This window comes from Dama dama, chromosome 25 (genome assembly GCF_033118175.1).
Source record: "Dama dama isolate Ldn47 chromosome 25, ASM3311817v1, whole genome shotgun sequence".
In the NCBI taxonomy this organism is placed as follows: Eukaryota; Metazoa; Chordata; class Mammalia; order Artiodactyla; family Cervidae; genus Dama; species Dama dama.
The window spans coordinates 20947961-20964210 of NC_083705.1; the positions used below are offsets into that span (position 1 = coordinate 20947961).

At 37.6% G+C, this 16250-nt stretch overlaps 1 protein-coding gene across 1 annotated transcript in view; it reads right to left on the reverse strand.

Moving 5' to 3' along the window:
• LOC133046716 (microtubule-associated serine/threonine-protein kinase 4-like) overlaps nucleotides 1-16250 on the reverse strand; it is a 366008-nt gene that overhangs the window by 264989 nt on the left and 84769 nt on the right. The gene's annotated exons all lie outside the window — the stretch shown is intronic.

Sequence of the window (16250 nt, forward strand, 5' to 3'; positions counted from 1 at the left end):
AACAATGAAACTAGAACACTTTTTAACACCATACACAAAAACAAACTCAAAATGGATTAAATATCTAAATGTAAGACCAGAAACTATTAAACTCCTAAAGGAAAACATAGGCAAAACACTCTCCAACATAAACCATAGCAGGATCCTCTATGACCCACCTCCCAGAATATTGGAAATAAAAGCAAAAATAAACAAAATGGACCTAATTAAAATTAAAAGCTTCTGCACAACAAAGGAAACTATAAGCAAGGTGAAAAGACAGCCCTCAGATTGGGAGAAAATAATAGCAAATGAAGCAATGGACAAAGAATTAATCTAAAAAATATACAAGCAACTCCTGCAGCCCAAGTCCAGAAAAATAAAAGACCCATTTAAAAAGTGGGCCAAAGAACTAAACAGACATTTCTCCAAAGAAGACATACAGATGGCTAACAAACACATGAAAAGATGCTCAACATCACTCATTATCAGAGAAATGCAAATCAAAACCACAATGAGGTACCACTTCACGCCAGTCAGAATGGCTGTTATCTAAAAGTCTACAAGCAATAAATGCTGGAGAAGGTGTGGAGAAAAGGGAACCCTCTTACACTGTTGGTGGGAATGTAAACTAGTACAGCCACTATGGAGAACAGTGTGGAGATTCCTTAAAAAACTGAAAATAGAACTGCCATATGACCCAGCAATCCCACTGCTGGGCATACACACTGAGGAAACCAGAATTGAAAGAGACACGTGTACCCCAATGTTCATCGCAGCACTGTTTATAATAGCCAGGACATGGAAGCAACCTAGATGTCCATCAGCAGACAAATGGATAAGAAAGCTGTGGTACATATACACAATGGAATATTACTCAGCCATTAAAAATAATACATTTGAATCAGTTCTAATGAGGTGGATGAAACTGGAGCCTGTTATACAGAGTGAAATAAGCCGGAAAGAAAAACACCAATACAGTATACTAACGCATATATATGGAATTTAGAAAGACTGTAATGATAACCCTGTATGCGAGAAAGCAAAAGAGACACAGATGTATTGAACAGTCTTTTCGACTCTGTGGGAGAGGGCGAGGGTGGGATGATATGGGAGAATGGCATTGAAACATGTAAATTATTATATGTGAAACAAATTGCCAATCCAGGTTCAATGCATGATACAGGGTGCTTGGGCCTGGTGCACTGGGATGACCCAGAGGGATGGGATGGGGAGGGAGGTAGGAGGGGTTTCAGGATGGGGAACACATGTACACCCATGGAGGATTCAAGTCAGTGTATGGCAAAACCAATACAATATTGTAAAGTAAAATTAATTAGTTAAAAAAATGAATAAATAAACAACAAATATTCTTTGTGTAAAAAAATAAAATAAAATAATCTTTATTTATTTGTCTGGGTCGAGTCTTAGTTGTGGTACATGGGATCTTTAGTTGTAGCATGTGGGATCTTAGTTCCCTGACCAGGGATGAAACCTGTGTCCCCTGCATTGGGAGTACAGTCTCAACCACTGGACCATCAGGAAAGTCCCCTGCATGCAAGTCATATACCTTGATTTAAATAAAAAAAACAACACACCTAAAGTCAGAGTGCTCCTTGGTCACAGTCCCACTGATAGCTTTTTTTTTTTTTTTTTTACCTCTTTTCCTTTCTTTCCCTCATCTAGCAAAAGAATAATTATCAGATAAATGTATTCAAACCATGGGAATTGTAACTGCAAAAAGCTTCATCTGATTCCAATCAACTAATATCCATTTTATGTACTGCATTACCTGCCCCCTCCCCTCCATGAAACTGTGATGTAGGAAATTCAAGCCAGACCAAGAGGAAATATGCTTTGAATAGTTATCTATGTCTGGCACTCTTCAATGCCTATTGGTAAATGAAAGCCTCTGTCACCTACGCTTAAAATTCTCTGACAATAAACCAAAACAAATAAATTAGAATTTAGGATGAGGTTAAATTTAAATTACACTTCTTTATACAGAGGACTGGAAAAACATAAAAACATTAACCAGTAACGAATCCATCACTGTTGCGTGTTTTCATAAAAGATGTAAATGCAAACAATAAGTTAAAATCGCACTAGACTCAAACACATCAAGGGGAGGGCCCAACATCTACATTCATATTTGAAGCACAGCATATTCCTACTGGAAGTTAGAATAACTTAACAGAGGAATACAATAACTTCTCAGTCAACTTAACTAATGTGTTAGTCCATGAGAGGACATATGTATACTTATGGCTGATTCATGTTGATATTTGACAGAAACCAACAAAATTCTATAAAGCGATTACCCTTCAATTAAAAAACAAACAAATTTTTAAAAAACAGTAAGGGAGATACATGATTTTAAAACACACATAGACCATATTTATAGAACAACTGTTATATGATTCTAGACAGAGGGGACACAGCAGGGACCGAAACTCCCTGGCTCAAGGGAACCTCTACTCCAGCATGTGCAAAGTTACACTAATGACACATCCTGAAGAATTCTGGGAAACCCTCCCTGATCGATAAATCACTCTGCAAATCACAACTTGGCTAAGAATGGCTGCAGTGCTGGTTTCTGGGGAAATCTTACAAAGCCCCAAGTGTTAAAGCCAAACAAAGGAAAATCTGTTCTATTCCCTAAATGAAAATAGCATCTCTCTGCTGACCAGTGGAACCTATTAAAATGTGTTGTTCAGAGTGATTTCCCACACATAAAAAGTAACAGCCTTTCTGAACCTAAACAAATATTGCCAACAGCTGTAGAAAAAAAAAGTTATCATTTGGAACTTTATAAAATGAGTTACTGAAAATAAGGAAATGGGTCAGGAACCTAAATGATGATATGTGACCATTAGAAACAGCCCAGAACTCTGCTCTCCTGGTTGTTTCTGTTGGAAGGCACAGAAAATTCTATGGGCAAGTAGGTCACTCAGCTCATATATGAATGGTGGGCTTCAGAAAATACTTCCCAACTGGAAAGAAAATGGACTCCAAGAATCAATAAGCATCAAAGAACGAGGATTTAGAAGAAAACCTGAAAAGTAATACACTAAAATGCTAGTGGGGACTGTCTCTACAAGGTGGGATTATGGATGAAAACATTTCTTTATACTTCTCCATTTTTCTACAATGGAAGTAATTGTGAAAAATGATCAACACTTTACCATCTAAGAATTTTCACAGCAAAATAAAATGCTACCCCATTTCTTAAAAGCTATATGACTACAACACCAAAAATAACCAAAGGAGAAATTATCTAATGCATCAGAAGACACAAGGAAAAAGTAAACGCTCTGCTTTTTAAATTATCTTTTCTTCAAGTGGTAAGATATAGGGAAATTTTGAATGCATTTTTCCTATTTCCTAGTTCTGTAATGACCCCCTGTGTGACTGTTAGAAGTATTGTTTAAATTATTATTTTCTACAAAGACCAATTAGCCTTAACCTACTAAGATGCTATAAATTCTACATTATTACTAAAAAAACAGACCACAATAAGAAACCACATATCAATTCATTCTCTAATAACAAGTCTTGGAAATGCCTCTAGGATTGAATTATTTTCCTCTTTGAAAGGAGTCTTATAAATTCAGAGAGACAGAAAGTATAAACTTTTTGGAAGTGAGCTATTTCAATGGGACACAGGTCCCTGGTTCTTCATTGCTGCTACTCTGTGAGCAAACCAGCACTACATCTGATGAGTTGGTAAGAGGACACAGCCACAGGGAGAAAAGCAGAAGTGAGGTGGTTTGGTTTCCAAACACTGCCTATGACTAACACTACAGGACTGAAATATTTCCTGATGACAGGAACAGAACTGAACCCAGGGCCAGCTATGTCTTTTACAACAGGGTTTTAAAGCTTGTCTTAAGATGAGTTTTTCCTTTCTCTGCCCCAAACACCATTTCCCAATGATCAAATAGTAGGTTATAGAGCCAGAGAACAATTTGTTACATCTATGAATTCCTCTACCTGAAGGCCAAATTTCATCAGTGCCCCTTCCTTTCTCCTCTGCCCTAAACAACTTGAAATATATGACTGTATTCTTACATTAAGGTCAGTGCTCTGGGTTACAAACACGGGCTGAATGATTTTTATACAGGCAACAACAAAAGCAAGAGCTTGACTATCCTCAAAAGAGTCATTTACACTCTACAGAGAAGATGAATGAGTGCGGGTTGCCCCTAGGTATGAGGCGTTGGAAGCTTTGGGGTGCTCAGGAGGATGCAGATGTAGGACCACAACCAAAAGAAGCCAAGAATGAGAGGATAACTTGAAATATGAGAGCCACAACTTCAGGAAGTACTTACAACCCTCAAAGCACTTATTCCCCTCAGTTGGTGTTGTTCAGTCACTCAGTCGTGTTTGCATGCCAGGCATCCCTGTCCTTCACTATCTCCCAGAGTATGCTAAAATTCATGTTCATTGAGTCAGTGATGCCATCTGACTATCTCATCCTCTGTCACCCCCTTCTCTTCCTCTGCTCAATCTTTCCCAGCATCAAGGTCTTTTCCAATGAGTCAGCTCTCCACATCAGGTGGCCAAAGTATTGGAGCTTCAGCATCAGTCCTTCCAATGAATATTCAGGGTTGATTTCCTTTTAGGATTGACTGGTTTGATTATCTTGCTGTCCAAGGGACTCTCAAGAGTCTTTTCAATTCAAAAGAGCACCACAATTCAAAAGCATCAATTCTTCAGCACTCAGCCTTCTTTGTGGTCCAACTCTCATATCCATACATGACTACTGGGAAAGCCACAGCTTTGATTAGATGGGCCTTTGTCGGCAAAGTGATGTCTCTGCTTTTTAATATACTGTCTAGGTTTGTCATAGCTTTTTTTCCCCAAGAACCAAGTGTTTTTTAATTTCATGGCTGCAGTCACCATCCATCGTGACTTTGGGGGCCAAGAAAATAAAATCTGCCACTCCCATCAGTGGCCAGCTTCATTTCTTTTCGAGGAAGTTCTCCTGGTGGCTGACTAGAGAGACTTTTTCAGCCTTCATTTGGGAGGCTTCTGCTGCCAACACCTGCCTCAGTTGTCACTGGCTGACCCCTAAAGATGGAGAGTGCGATTCCCCAATATTAATGGACCCCAAGAGAACAATTCTATCTGCGAGGTTCACAATGGATAGGAAAGCCTTCAAATACATGGCATTTCTTTTAATCAGTTATACTGCTTGGGGCTCATTTTACAAAGCCATCTGGCTTTGCAGACATCAATGCAAGGATCATGAAAAACCCCACTTTTTACTATGGTCCCACAAAGCGGGGAAATTTATTTGAAAGTGTGTTATGCTCCCAGGGTTCTGGTGTAGAAATTTCTTGCTCCGATTCTTCATTGTTCAGACATCCAAGGATCCTAGCCATCTAGGACATAAAAGGATTCTTCTGAAAGCACCATGTAAAAGAAAGTGTTTGTTCAGTCCCAGTGTCCCTACAAATGTGATCTCATGCTACATGGTAGGGTGTCTAAGAAGATGAAAATGAAGGGGCCTCAACAGAGCAGTTGGGAATCTGGTCAGATAAATGGGAGGTTGGGGGTCATGAGCCGTGCTAAATTGGAGAACGCCGAGATGCCCTCCTTCCTGTGAATATTCTACTCATTCTCACAAAATGTTCCATGCCTCAGTGTGGCATTAAGAAGAAATGCTTTGACTCTTTTTCTCTCACTACTGAATAAAACTGCAATTATATTTAAAATATTTTTCCTTTGTATTGCTTTGACAGCTTCTCTTTTGAAGTTTTCTATTCATACATTTCAATAATCCTATCCCTCGCTAAGAGACAGTGAGCTGGCTTTTAACAAATTCAGTATTAGCAGAAGGGACCAATGGTATTTTTTCTTTTTTTGCAAAGAGCTCTTTCATTCATCAGAATCTGAATGTTAGAAGATATTACAAAACTCAAGAAGACTGACAGATCGACATTTAGGTGTAGAAAAATACTATAGGGATTAATAACTGGTCCCCACATTTAATGTACCATTTTAAAAAGCCATCCTCTGACATTAACTAACCTGGAAATTAAATGCAGCTGGAGGCTCATATGACCAGCTCACAATAGGTTTCTCAAAAGAGTGGTTATTCTTCTTTAAGGCACCCAGTATAAGGATCATTGACTACCGACCCAGTGGCTTCGTGCAAACAAATGGAGCAGTCTCAACACATTTCTTAATGGGCAGAAGACCTGGCAGCAGAAAGGACAAGTGCTTAGGTCACAATTACAGTTGATTCATAATTTCTGCAAGGAGCCCAGGGACAGGGTTGGACCGTCACTCCAAAGGAACCTTATCTTCCCTGGTGATAACACACTTGAACTTCTGATGCATGCTCAGTCACTTCAGTCATGTTCAACTCTTTGCAACGCTATGGACTGTCCATGGGATTCTCTAGGCAAGAATACTGGAGTGGGTTGCCATTTCCTCCTCCAGGGGATCTTCCCAACCCATGGATGGAACCAGCATCGCTAATGTCTCCTGCATAGGCAGGCGAGTTCTTTACCACTAGTGTCACCAGGTCTCTATGTGAAGCAATATGGAAGCCTCATCCTTGCCTTGGATCTACTGCATCAGTATTTTGTACTCTCTCCTATGTGTATGAGGCTTAACATTTCTAACGTGGATTAAGGCAAAATAAAGATGGGAAGCTGGTGATATTTTACAGATGACCATTATATCTACTACTGAGGGCAAGAATCCCCTAGAAGAAATGCAGTAGCTGTCATAGTCAACAAAAGAGTCCAAAATGCAGTACTTGGATGCAATCTCAAAAATGACAGAATGATCTCTGTTCGTTTCCAAGGCAAACCACTCAATATAACAGTAATTCAAGTCTGTGCCCCAACCAGTAATGCTGAAGAAGCTGAAGTTCAATGGTTCTATGAAGACCTACAAGAAATTCTAGAACTAACACCCAAAAGAGATGTCCTCTTCATTATAGGGGACTGGAAAGCCAAAGTAGGAAGTCAAGAGCTACCTGGAGTAACAAGCAAATTTGGCCTTGCAGAACAAAATGAAGCAGTTCAAAGGCTAATAGAGTTTTGCCAAGAGAACACACTGGTCATAGCAAACACCCTCTTCCAAGAATATAAGAGAAGACTCTACACATGGACATCACCAGATGGCCAATACTGAAAGCAGATTGATTATATTATTTACAGCCAAAGATGGAGAAGCTCTATACAGCCAGCAAAAACATGACCGGGAGCTGACTGTGGCTCAGATCATGAACTCCTTATTGCCAAATTCACACTTAAATTGAAGAAAGTAGGGAAAACCACTAGACCATTCAGGTATGACCTAAATCAAACCCCTTATGATTATATAGTGGAAGTAACAAATAGATTCAAGGGATTAGATCTGATAGAGTGCCTGAATAACTATGGAAGGAGGTTTGTGACATTGTATAGGAGGCAGTGATCAAGACCATCCCCAAGAAAAAGAAAGGCAATATGGTTGTCTGAGGAGGCCTTACAAATATCTGAGAAGAGAAGAGAAGCTAAAGGCAAAGGAAAAAAGGAAAGATATACCCATGTGAATGCAGAGTTCCAAAGAATAGCAAGGAGAGAAAAGAAACCCTTCTTCAGTGATCAATGCAAAGAAATAGAGGAAAACAATAGAATGGGAAAGACTAGAGATCTCTTCAAGAAAATTAGAGGTACCAAGGGAACATTTCATGCAAAGATGAGCATAATAAAGGAGAGAAATGGTATGGACCTAACAGAAGCAGAAGATATTAAAAAGAGGTGGCAAGAATACACAGAAAAACTACACAAAAAAGATATTCATGACCCAGATAACCACAATGGTATGATCACTCACCTAGAACCAGACATCCTGGAATGTAAAGTCAAGTGGGCCTTAGGAAGCATCACTACAAACAAATATAGTGGAGGTGATGGAATTCCAGTTGAGCTATTTCAAATCCTGAAAGATGATGCTGTGAAAGTACTGCACTCAATATGCCAGCAAATTTGGAAAACTCAGCATTGCCCACAGGACTGGAAAAAGTCAGTTTTCATTCCAATACCAAAGAAAGGCAATGCCAAAGAATGCTCTAACTACCGCACAATTACACTCATCTCACACACTAGCAAAGTAAAGCTCAAAATTCTCCAAGCTAGGCTTCAACAGTATGTGAACTGTGAACTTCCAGATGTTCAAGCTGGATTTAGAAAAGGCAGAGGAACCAGAGATCAAATTGCCAACATCCACTGGATCATCAAAAAGCAAGAGAGTTTAAAAAAAACATGTACTTTATTGACTATGCCAAAGCCTTTGACTATGTGGATCACAATAAACTGTGGAAAATTCTGAAGGAGATGGGAATATCAGACCACCTGATCTGCCTCCTGAGAAATCTGTATGCAGGTCAAGAAGCAACAACAGGACATGGAACAACAGACTGGTTCCAAATTGGGAAAGGAGTACAACAAGGCTGTATACTGTCATCCTGCTTATTTAACTTCTATGCAGAGTACATCATGCGAAATGCCAGGCTGGATGAGGCACAAGCTGGAATCAAGATTTCCAGGAGAAATATCAATAACCTCAGATATGCAGATGACACCATCCTTCTGGCAGAAAGTGAAGAACTAAAGACCCTCTTGATGGCAGTGAAAGAGGAGAGTGGGAAAAGTTGGCTTAAAACTCAACATTCAGAAAACTAAGATCATGGCATTCAGCCCCATCACTTCATGGCAAAGAGATGGGAAAACAAAGGAAACAGTGACAGACTTTATTTTCTTGGGCTCCAAAATCACTGCAGATGGTGACTGTAGCCATGAAATTAAAAGATGCTTGCTCCTTGGAAGAAAAGCTATGACCAACACAAACAACATATTAAAAAACAGACATTACTTTGCCAAAAAAGGTCCATCTAGTCAAAGCTATGGTTTCTCCAGTAGTCATGTATGGATGTGAGAGTTGGACTATAAAGAAAGCTGAGCACTGAAGAACTGACGCTTTTGAACTGTGGTGTTGGACAAAACTCTTGAAAGTCCCTTGGACTACAAGGAGATCCAACCAGTCCATCCTAAAGGAAATCAGCCCCAGATATTCATTGGAAGGATTGATTGCTGAAGCTGAAATTCCAATACTTTGGCCACCTGATGCAAAGAATCGACTCCTTGGAAAATACCCTAATGCTGGGAAAGGTTGAAGGCAGGAGGAGAAGGGGATGGCAGAGGATGAGGTGGTTGGATGGCACCACCAACACAATGGACATGAGTTTGAGTAGGCTCCGGGAGTTGGTGATGGACAGGGAAGCCTGGCCTGCTCAAGTCCATGGAGTCTCAAAGAGTCAGACATGACTGAGTGACTGAACCTAACTGAAGACAGTACCAAACACATGAAGGTAGTATTTAATGAAGGTACTTTAAACAAGAAAAAGAAAGTAGTATTGAATTAGAACAGTGTTACTGCCCTAATTTACTGTGATCATTTGTGATCATTTGTAGGCAACCCTTACAAGTCTTAAATTGATAACTAATGTGAGCAAAATATTTACCTTGATTCAGTTTTAATTTTGAGTTGTAAGTTGTAAGATTTTTTTCATCTTTTAAAAGTACAATGCCACATAACTTGTTGTTGTTTTTTTTTACTTCAGTTTGATCTAGATTAAGAACACCTATGAATTAAGGAGGGTTCTGGCCCTAAGGAACATTGCTTTGAACATAATACCTGAAATATTTTTGGAGGTACATTATTGTTTTTTGGTCAACACCATAATATCACCTGCTTTGTATCTTCATGTAAGGCAGAGACGCTGAATATAACCTGAACTGATTAATTTAAATCAATATATGTGACTATTTGTACCCAAGGTTGCAGTTTTGGGGGCATTTCTTTCCTTACTCTTTAGGTTCTGTGAGCACTATTTTAATTATTCTAGTGCTTATATCTTTCTAGTCTATCACTTCACGTCCTCTAAATCACTGTTTTGGGGTTTTCTGGGGGGCTATGATGGCACATTGCAGCAGCTAGAGTTCTCCTAGCTTCAAACACAAACAACTCTGTTTCCTGCCCATGGACTCTACTCCAGCCATTCCAACACCCAGTCACAAATGATTATGTATATTGGTTCTACAAAGAAAGATAGGTTCTCCATCCTAATTTAAGAATTCTATCTTCCAGAGTCTAAGCTTAGGTAGCCCTGGAGCAAATTAAAGTCTTAAATACTTGGTATATTATAAAAGAAACATTCCTTTATTATTAATTCTATGATATGCTTGTTCATTGCTTATTTACTGTGATTTTAAGATCCTGTGATAGTCTACATACACTTAAAAATAAGTTTATAATTAACAGTATTTACACACATGCATAATTATATTTAAAATTTATTCTTTTCTAAAAATTTGAAGTATAGTTTATTAATTTTGTTTATCTTCTCAAAGAACCAGCTTTTTTTTAAAAAATCTTTAGCATTGTTTCTTTCATTTCTTTTTCATTTATTTCTGCTTAGATCTTTATGGTTTGTTTCCTTCTACTCATTTTGGGGTTTTTTTTTTGTTGTTGTTCTTCTTTTTCCATTTTAGGTGTAAAGTTAGGTTGTCTATTCAATGTTTTTCTTGTTTCTTGAGGTAGGATTGTATTGCTATAAACTTCCCTCTTAGAACTGCTTTTGCTGTATTCCACAGGTTTTGAGTTGTGTTTTCATTGTCATTTATATCTAGAAATTTTTTTATTTCTTCAGTAACCTATTGTTTACTTAGAAACTTGTTGTGTTTGTGTTTCTTACAGTTTTTTTCTCGGGTAATTGATATCTAGTCTCATAGCCTTGTGGTCGGAGAAGATTCTCGATATGATTTCAATTTTCTTAAATTTTCTGAGGTTTGATTTGTGATCCAAGATGTGGTCTATCCTGGAGAATGTTCTATGCGTACTTGAGAAGAAGGTGTATTCTTCTGCATTTGGATGGAATGCACTGAAGATATCAATGAGATCCATCTCATCTAATGTGTCATTTAAGGAAACTTGTGTTTCCTTATTAGTTTTCTGTTTTGATGATTTGACCATTGGTGTGAGTGGGGTGTTAAAGTCTTCTATTATTTGTTACTCCCAATTTCTCCTTTTATAGGTGTTAGTGTTTGTCTTATGTATTGAGGTACTTCTATGTTGCATGCATAGATATTTACAATTGTTATGTCTTCCTCTTGGATTGATCCCTTGATCATTACATAGTGTCCTTCCTTATCTCTTGTAATCTTCTTTATTTTAAGGTCTATTTTGTCTGATATGAGGGTTGCTACTCCAGCTTCCTCTTGCTTCCCATCTGCATGGAATATATTTTTCCATCCTCTCAGTTTCAGTCTATATGTGTCTTTAGGTCTGACGTGGGTTTCTTTTAGACAGTATACATATGGGTCTTGTTTTTGTATCCATTCAGCCAATCTGTGTCTTTTGGTTGGAGCATTTAATCCATTTACATTTAAAGTAATTATTGATATATATGTTCCTATTGCCATTTTCTTAATTGTTTGGGGTTGATTTTGTAGATCTTTTCTCTTCTCTTGTATTCCTTGACCATATAAATTCCTTTAGCATTTGTTGTAAAGCTGGTTTGGTAGTATTGAATTCTCTTAACTTTTGCTTTCCTGACAAGCCTTTTATTTCTCCATCAATTTTGAATGAGATCCTTGCAGAGTACAGTAATCTTGGTTGTAGAATTTTCCCTTTCAGCACTTTAAATATATCCTCCATTCCCTTTTGGCCTGCAGAGTTTCTGCTCAAAGATCAGCTGTTAAGCGTATGGGGTTTCCCTTGTATGCTACTTGTTGCTTCTCCCTTGCTGCTTTTAATATTCTTTCTTTGTGCTTAGTCTTTGTTAGTTTGATTAGTATGTGTCTTGGCGTGTTTCTCCTTGGGTTTATCCTGTATGGGACTGTTTGTGCCTCTTGGACTTGTTTGACTATTTCCTTTTCCATGTTGGGGAAATTTTCAACTATAATCTCTTCAAAAATTTTCTCATACCCTTTCTTTTTCTCTTCTTCTGCGACCCCAATAATTCGAATGTTGGTGCATTTGATATTGTCCCAGAGGTCTCTGAGACTATGCTCAGTTCTTTTCATTCTTTTTACTTTATTCTGCTCTTCAGAAGTGGTTTCCACCATTTTACTTTCCAGCTTACTGATTCATTATTTTGCTTCAGATATTCTGCTATTGATTTCTTCTACAGTATTTTTAATTTCAGTACTTGTGTTGTTTGTCTCTGTATGTTTATTCATTAATTTTTCTAGGTCTTTGTTAATTAATTGATTCTTGCATTTTCTCCATTTTGTTTTCAAGGTTTTTGATCATCTTTACTATCATTATTCTGAATTCTTTTTCAGGTAGTTTGCCTATTTCCTCTTCATTTATTTGGACTTCTGTATTTCTAGTCTGTTCCTTCATCTGTGCAGTATTTCTCTGCCTTTTCATTATTTTATTAACTTATTGTGATTGAGGTCTTCTTTTCCCAGGCTTCAAGGTTGAATTCTTTCTTCCTTTTGGTTTCTGCCCTCCTAAGGTTGGTCCAGTGGTCTGTGTAAGCTTCATATAGGGTGAGATTTGTGCTGAGTTTTTGTTTGCTTGTTTGTTTTTCCTCTGATGGGCAAGGCTGAGTGAGGTGGTAATCCTGTCTGCTGATGACTGGGTTTGTATTTTTGTTTTATTTGTTGTTTAGATGAGGTATCCTGCACAGGGTGCTACTGGTGGTTGGGTGATGCCAGGTCTTGTATTCGAGTTGTTTCCTTGGTGTGAGTTCTCACTATTTGATACACCCTACAGTTAGTTCTCTGGGTCTAGGGTCTTGGAGTCAGTGTTTCCACTCCAAAGGCTCAAGGCTTGATCTCTGGTCTCTCAGTCACCTTCCTGGATGAACACACCATGTCACTGCTGGACTGTTAACTTGTAAGACATGATATGGAACATACAAGCCACATCAACACCCTGGAAGTTGTTCTCTACATCAGAGAGACAGCGGATGTCTCCTGGTATAAACCGGATGCCTTCTGGAATGGTCTGAGCCAGGTGGCTGATGTCAAACAGAATCACAAGGACTCCCTTCTGGTCCAGAGCACAGCCAAGGCTACTCCCATAATGAGGACTGATTCCTTCGGAGATTTGTGGGAATCCACATGTGGTAGTCAAAGATAACTGGACAGTGGCAGAGGATGATGACGCCAGGACTGCTCAAGGTGGGGCGACCCAGGCCCCTCCTGTGAAGTAAGGTTTATTTATGATACACTGTTAGTTTCAGGAGTATAGTAGTACAGTGATTCAGTATCACACATATATGTGTATTATAAATATGTAAATTCTTTTTCAGATTCTTTTCCATTATAGGTTACTATAAGATATCAAATATAGTTCCCTGTGCTATACAGTAAGTCTTTGTTAATTTATAAATTGTAGTGTATCTCTGTTAGTCTCATACTCCTACTTTATCCCTCCCCTTTGGTAATCATAATTTTGTTTTCTATGTCTGTGAGTCTATTTCTCTTTTTTAAATAAGCTCATTTGTATTATTGTTTAGATTCCACATAAAAGTGATATTATATTTGATAATACAAATATCTTTTTATATTTATGGTTATCATCTTTATCTGTTTTGATGATGATTAAAACTTAAGTGCTATAAAGAAGGCTCAAAGTGAAAGGGAAAGTCACTCAGTCCTGTCCGACTCTTTGTGACTAGGCCAGAATATTGGAGTGGGTAGCCTTTCCCTTTTCCAGGTGATCTTCCTAACCCAGGGATCGAACCCAGGTCTCTTGCATTGCCAGCTGATTCTTTACCAGCTGAGCCACAAGGGAAGCCCAAGAATATTGGAGTGGGTAGCCTATCCCTTCTCCAGCAGATCTTCCCGACATAGGAATTGAACCAGGGTCTCCTGCATTGCAGGTAGTAAAGAAGGCTGAGCACTGAAGAACTGATGCTCTCAAATCGTGGTGCTGGAGAAGACTCTTGAGAGTCCCTTGGATGGCAAGGAGATCAAAACATTCAATCCTAAAGGAAATCAACCCTGAATATTCATTGGAAGGACTGGTGTGAAGGACTGGCCACCTGATGCAAAGAACTGACTCATTGGAAAAGACCCTGATGCTGGAAAAGATTGAGCACAGGAGGAGAAGGGGATGACAGAGGATGAGATGGTTGAATGGCATTAATGACTCAATGGACATGAGTCTGAGCAATCTCTGGGAGATAGTGAAGGACAGGGAAATGTGGCTTGCTGCAGTCCATGGGGTTGCAGAGAGTCAGACATGACTTAGTAATTAAACAAGAACAACAAAACCTAAGTGCAGGAAACACAGTTTGAGCTGGTTAAAATACAGCTTATTAGGAAATATGAGAAATGTGATATGCCTTTAATACAGTACAGTTTATATCATTTGTCAACCTTTGATAAAACATGATTGCTCTTGGCTCTCAGTAGGCTCAGCTTGTTCAATGGCTTAAAATTACCATTTGCTCTGTCACCTAAATTTCCACTGTTGGCCAGCATAAGTTACTTCAGTTGGGCTAATCTCTGTATAGCTCCACACACTACTGAAAGCATTCCTGCTCTTTGGTTAAAAAAAAACAACAACTGTTCTGAAACCAACAAAGTGTTCCCTTATCCCAGCTGTAGCAACCACATATGTTTCAGAATCTTAGAATAGTGGAAAGTAGTTTTAGTGATAAAACTGGGGTCCGTGGGGTGCTGATTTCATATGAATAGTGGGTGGAAGCCAGGCAGTGATTATTAATTATTAATTACCTAGTTTAGAACAGAGCAGTAAAATTATATTTGATTTTGACCTAATAAAATTATAAATTCATATAGAAAGTTCAAAGTGAACTCTTAATTTTACTAAGTCCTTTTGTGGTTTTCATGTAAATAATTTAAATTAGTTTCTACCTCTAAATCATCATCTTTAATATTTATACACATGTAAAAAATTGCCATACCTATCTATTTATTTGAACTATATTTTCAGTGAAAGTACTAAAACTATCATTTTTAAAAACAATTATAATTTGTCAAGTATTTATATCACTCAATAATAATCACAATGTGTTACTTCACCATTTCCTTTTATGGCTATAGAAGAAACTAACGGTTTTTTCCTAATTAACCAAATAAAAATGGGCAGGGACCAACATTAGGACTTTTATTCACTTTCATAAGCAAAATACAGATCTCATGTGTATCTGCATATGTGTTCAATTTGTAAGAAAATGTAACCATTATTTTAAATCACAGGCAGCTTTAGAATTTCAGATGCTTTCAGAGAAATGCAGAAGTATTTATTACCTTAATACTATAACTAAAGTTTCCCAAAAAACTGTCAAGAATTTCAGTGAACAAAATTAATATCACATTAGTAAAAACTTAATGTAAGAATTGTCAAAAACACAAAATATTAAAAACAACTTTACCTCAAACTTCAAATGTGATAACTTCTTAAGTCAACATTGTTTAACTTTTAGAAAAACCAAAGCAAAAGGACTGAAAACCCATAGTTTATCATAAACTTCAGCTATAGGTCTTTGTCATATTATCAAATTTACACACCCCTCAACCAATCCAGGTACAGGTATAACTTCTAGTTTGTTATATAAATAGAAATACAAATTATTTACAAGGTCACTTTAGCTTTATTATAATCTGATTTTTAGACAGGTTAAAACATATCATGCCTGCATCCCCATTTTTGCATTTTAGGATAATTATACAATTATCACAGGAACAAAGTCACATTTAGAGAAATAAAATTCACAGAAAATCCTTTAAGTTATCAGTAAATATTTTCCAATCAGTAACATCAACTAAAGAGATTCCCAAACTGCAAAGTAATTTTGCAGTTTTATTTATCATATATTATTATATTAAATTTTAAAACTTAAAGGTGGGGAATTTTATCTTAAATGTTTTAAATATAAAACTCCCCACCTTTAAGTTTTAAAATTTAATATAGCTAGATCAATATGAAACAAAAAATAAACGGCTAAAAGCAACCATGAAAAGTATGAAAACAGACCAGTGAGGGAGAACTTACCAGACATCACAACTCACTAGAAAGCCACTGTATTCAAAACAAAATGGTGTTGGCACAGAAGCAGACAGACAGGGATCAGAATGAAGAGGCCAGAGACTGATACAAAGCTATGTGGCATCTTCATATGTGACAAGGGTAACATTTCCATCCCATGAAAAATAAAGTTTCTTATAGTAACGATATTGGGGAGAAAAAAGAAAGATAGCATCCTACTTCATATCATGTACAAA